Here is a 6,000-nt window from a genome sequence, read left to right on the forward strand (position 1 = left end):
CTCTCCCTGAATAGTATTTTAAGGCCCTTCTTTCTTCAGTTTTTACCTTAGACTCTGTGAAATTGGAACGGAAAGAGGAAGAAGAAAACAAAAAGGAATAGAGAATGGTCATGTTAGAAATGTTCACATTTTCAGTCCTGAAATTGAGACAAATTCTGAAATCAATGTGACAGCACAGTCAGTGTACTTCAGAACTGTCAATTCTTGGAATCTCAGAAGTGATTAGAAAGCTTGGCAAAGTTTGACTTGTTGCCAGAGACTTCTCACTGGCCTTTTCTTTCCCCAAAAATGGGAGGGGTCATAACTACCCCTGTGATGTTGCTAACTGTGATTTGCAACCTGCAAGTTGAGAAATGTTGTCTAATTAGTAGTGCTGGACTCCAAGTAGCTCAGTGCTTCACATGTTCTACAAGGTATGTATAAGAAATTCCCTCTTTTAACAAAAGGGAAATTGAGGCAGTGTTTAGGTCATGTGCTAAACCATATTGCTCATCAGGGCAGAGCAGGCATTGGGACTGGAAGCACTTGCCCTGCATTAGTGGAGTTTTCATTCTTCATTTCCTCTCTCTTCTTGCTGCTCATTCAAATAGGCTATAAGAACTGATTCAAATAAGCCAAAAAAAAAAAAAAAAGAGCAATTATTGAAACTCACTGTACCCACCATTTGTCACAACCCACAATAATACTTGGTCTTACTGTGTGTAGTGCTCTACAATATTTTTATTATATTCTGTTCTGTTCCTTCATATTTCAATCTACTACTAATGCATTGCAATCTGCAGTTTAGGAAACAATACATTTAAAGAACAGTAACCAGTGCTAACACTTGAGTCTGGTGGCACAATGGTTAAGCACTCGACTGCTAACCAAAAGGTCTGCGGTTCGAAACCACCAGCCACTCTGTGGGATAAAAGACCTGGCAATGTGCCTGCATAAAGATTTTAGCCTAGGAAGCCCTATGGGACAGTTCTATTCTGTCCTATAGGGTCGTTACAAGTCAGAATCAACTCGAAGGCATGCAATGACAGTAACAACACCAGACTCTGTTCTAAGCACTTCACATATAATAACTGACTTAATCCTGACAACGACCCTATGAGGTAGTGGCTGTTATTATTTCATGGATGGGAAAACTGGTATAGAATTGGCCCCAAGACAACATAGCTAGATTAAACCCCCCACAGCTTGTGTAAAAGTTTATCCAAAACAAACTAACCACCGTTGAATTAATTCCAACTTATAGCGACCCTATAGGACAGAGTAAAACTGCCCCATGGAGTTTCTAAGGCTGTGATCCTTATGGAAGCAGACTGCCACACCTTTCTCCCGAGCAGCAGCTGGTGGGTTCGAACCACCTACCTTTCAGTTAGCAGCTGAGTACTTTAACCACTGCGCCACCAGGTCTCCTTGTAAAAGGCTATACTCATTTTTAAATCTGAGTTCTATGTAGGATCAATCTGAATATAAAAACAATAGAATCAAAGTTTGTTTTATGATTTGATGGTCAGTAAAGATTCCATCTCCCCCACTAACTTCTGATATAAACCAAACCAAAACCAAACCCACCGCCGTCGAGTCAATTCCGACTCATAGCGACCCTATAGGACAGAGTAGAACTGCCCCATAGAGTTTTCAAGGAGCGCCTGGAGGGTTCAAACTGCGGACCTCTTGGTTAGCAGCCTTAGCACTTAACCACTACGCCACCAGGGTTTCTCCCTCTGACATAGTGTTTGAAAAATCCAGAAAGTGTTTTATTTCTAGAACACCCAGGTTAAACTGAAAAGGTGTTACTTGGAAGGGAATAAGCATTCTTATTGCTAATAATAATGCCTATTATCATTAAAGCGTTTGACTGTTAACCGAAAGGTCAAGGTTCAAAACCACTAGCCTCTCCTTGAGAGAAAGATGTGTCAGTCTGCTTCCATAGAGATTTATAGCCTTGGAAACCCTATAGGGTCACTATGAGTCAGAATCGACTCACAGCAATGGGCTTGGTGTTTTGCTTTTTTGGTTTAATATCTTATTAATTTATAGAATATTTACTATAGGCCAGATGCTAATTTTGGCCATTTTTATATAAATCTCTAAACCTCACAACAATGCTTCAAGGTAGGCAATACTACCTCCATTTACCAGATGAAAAAATTGATATTCCGGGTTTTGTGAAATCTTTGATACAGTTTACTGCCTAGATCAGATTAATTAGTCATCTAGCAGAATTCTCCTGCAATGAAACACAAGTTAAAGAAACTTTGGTTAGAGAAGGGAGTAGACATGGGGTTCTAAATGGCAGAGTGAGAATTATAGTGGCCTCCCATGAGGTTTGCTGCCCACCCCCAACCCCTGTGTCTTTTCTGGGTACTGCCTTACCTCCCTGAATCACATAGCCACAGCAGCAGGGTTTCCTGCCTCCAATCACAGCTAACTGGACAAGAAATAGACACCTGAGCCAACCTAGGCCAATGAGCACCTTCCCAGAGGTGTCTGGAATGAGCACAAAAAGAATCTAGCCTCAGCTTGGCTGGTATATTGAATGAAGGAAATATAATCTATGAAGCTACTAGCGGTCATACTTGCTGTAACATAGAGTGGAAAAGCAGCGTAAGCTGGTCTGCAAAGAGAAACCAAACGAGGCAGATGCAGAGAGAGGAACAGATACCATTGCTGATGAGACTCAAGTTTAGCTTCTAGTTTATTCCTGGGGCTGAACTGTATTCCTGTCCTTGCATGCTCCTACAATCTTGATCTAAATCTCTTTTTTGCTTGAACTAGTCAGAGTGGATTTCTGTTACTTGCAACCAAAGAGTTCTAACTAATTCAAGGGTGACAGGCTTTGAGGAAGAAGTGGAAGGGAGGGGTGGTGGTAGCAAACACCTGCTCCACTCACTTCAATTTTGCATAGCGCTGGACTTAGTTATAGCTGCCAAGTCTCATTAGTGTTGAATTCCTCAACCAAAAAAAAAGCAAACAATTGAAAAAATCCACCTTTTTTGCCTTTGACATAAAATATAAACTAAGGATCTTCTTGTTTCCTTTAAATATCTGAGTCTCCAGGCCAGTGATGTCCAATAGAACTTTCTGCAATCAGGAATGTGTTCTATATCTGCATTGTCCAGTAGGAAGCTCCAAGCTACATGAGGCTATTGGCCCAGTGCCATCGATATTGAGCACTTGAAATGTGGCTAGTGTGACTGTTGTTGTTGTTAGGTGCCGTCGAGTCGGTTCCGACTCATAGCAACCCTATGCACAACAGAATGAAACACTACCCGGTCCTGCGCCATCCTTACAATCGTTGTTATGCTTGAGCTCATTGTTGCAGCCACTGTGTCAATCCACCTTGTCGAGGGCCTTCCTCTTTTCCGCTGACCCTGTACTCTGCCGAGCATGATGTCCTTCTCCAGGGACTGATCCCTCCCAACAACTTGTCCAAAGTATATAAGACGCAGTCTCACCATCCTTGCTTCCAAGGAGCATTCTGGTTTTACTTCTTCTAAGACAGATTTGTTCGTTCTTTTGGCAGTCCAAGGTATATTCAATATTCTTCGCCAACACCACAATTCAAAGGCGTCAACTCTTCTTCGGATCTTCCTTATTCATTGTCCAGCTTTCACATGCATATGATGCGATTGAAATACCATGGCTTGGGTCAGGTGCACCTTAGTCTTCACGGTGACATCTTTGCTCTTCAACACTTTGAAGAGGTCCTTTGCAGCAGATTTGCCCAATGCAATGCGTCTTTTGATTTCTTGACTGCTGCTTCCATGGCTGTTGATTGTGGATCCAAGTAAAATGAAATCCTTGACAACTTCAATCTTTTCTCCATTTATCATGATGTTGCTCATTGGTCCAGTTGTGAGGATTTTTGTTTTCTTTATGTTGAGGTGTAATCCATACTGAAGGCTGTGGTCTTTGATCTTCATCAGTAAGTGCCTCAAGTCCTCTTCACTTTCAGCAAGGAAGGTTGTGTCATCTGCATATCACAGGTTGTTAATGAGTCTTCCTCCAATCCTGATGCCCCGTTCTTCTTCATATAGTCCAGCTTCTCATATTATTTGTTCAGCATACAGATTAAATAGGTATGGTGAAAGAATACAACCCTGGCGCACACCTTTCCTGACTTTGAACCAATCAGTATCCCCTTGTTCTGTCCGAACAACTGCCCCTTGATCTATGTAAAGGCTCCTCATGAGCACAGTTAAGTGTTCCGGAATTCCCATTCTTTGCAGTGTTATCCATAGTTCGTTATGATCCACACAGTCGAATGCCTTTGCATAATCAATAAAACACAGGTAAACATCTTTCTGGTATTCTCTGCTTTCAGCCAGGATCCATCTGACATCAGCAATGATATCCCTGGTTCCACGTCCTCTTCTGAAACCGGCCTGAATTTCTGGCAGGTCCCTGTCTGTATACTGCTGCAGCCATTTTTGAATGATCTTCAGCAGAATTTTGCTTGCATGTGATATTAATGATATCGTTCTATAATTTCCACATTCAGTTGGATCACCTTTCTTGGGAATAGGCATAAATATGGATCTCTTCCAATCAGTTGGCCAGGAAGCTGTCTCCCGTATTGTAATGACATGCGCAAAGAGCTGGAGATGGAAAATCAAAAGGGAAGAACACGCTCGACGTTTCTCAAGCTGAAAGAACTGAAGGAAAAAGTCAAGCCTCAAGTTGCAACAGTGAGGGATTCCATGGGGAAAATATTAAATGATGCAGGAAGCATCAAAAGAAGATGGAAGGAATACACAGAGTCATTATACCAAAAACAATTAGTCGATATTCAGCCATTTCAAGAGGTGGCATATGATCAGGAACCGATGGTACTGAAGGAAGAAGCCCAAGCTGCTCTGAAAGCATTGGTGAAAAACAAGGCTCCAGGAATTGATGGAATATCGATTGAGCTGTTTCAACAAACAGATGAAGTGCTGGAGGTGCTCACTCGCCTATGCCAAGTGTGACTAAGAAGTTAAATTATTTATTTTACCTAATTTTAATTGATTTAAATTTAAATAGTCACATGTGGCTAGTGCCTACCATACTGAACAGCACAGCTCCCTAACCATTGAAAATAGGGTTTCTTCTGTGGCTAGAAGTAAATAGGAAAGTTGGTTTGTAGCATTGAGATTAAAATCACAAGAAAACTGGAAGTGAGTACTGAACGTACACTAGGGGACAATTGTGAAGTAGCCAGCCCAGCAATTGTAAACTACGTTGCTACTTCTCGTTCCATACAATAACTTGGAAAAAGGATATTAAGTCCATACTTTGAGGATTACCTATAAAACAAACAAAAAGAAAGGAAGGAGGAAAACAGAGAGAGGAAAAAGTCACTTTAAAGAGATAAAAAGGTTCTTTGGTCAGAGTAAAAGTCAACTGATTACATTAACAAATCTACAGAAAAAATGTATCCCTCATCAGGCAGAACTGGCCAGCAAGATTAGATTAGCAAAGCTATCTCAATTGCAGAGATCAGTGTGGTCTTTGATCTTCATCAGTAAGTGCTTCAAGGGCTCTTCACTTTCAGCAAGCAAGGCTGTGTCATCTATATACCACAGGTCATTAATGAGTCATCCTCCAACCCTGATGCCTCATTCTTCTTCATATAGCCCAGTTGCTCAGATTATTTGCTCAGCATACAGATTGAATAGGTATGGTGAAAGGATACAACCCTGATGCACACCTTTCCTGACTTTAAACCGCTCAGTATCCCCTCGTTCTGTTGGAACGACTGCCTCTTGGTCTAAGTACAGGTTCCATCCGCACGAGCACAATTAAGTGTTCTGGGATTCCCATTCTTCACAATGTTATTCATAATTTGTAATGATCTACACAGTTGAATGCTTTTGAATAGTCAGTAAAACACAGGTAAAAATCTTTCTGGTATTCTCTGCTTTCAGCCAAGATCCATCTGACATCAGCAATGATACCCCTCATTCCATGTCCTTTTCTGAATCTGGTTTGAATTTCTAGCAGTTCCCTGTGGATGTACTGGGG

This window comes from Elephas maximus, chromosome 23 (genome assembly GCF_024166365.1).
Source record: "Elephas maximus indicus isolate mEleMax1 chromosome 23, mEleMax1 primary haplotype, whole genome shotgun sequence".
NCBI classification, from domain to species: domain Eukaryota; kingdom Metazoa; phylum Chordata; class Mammalia; order Proboscidea; family Elephantidae; genus Elephas; species Elephas maximus.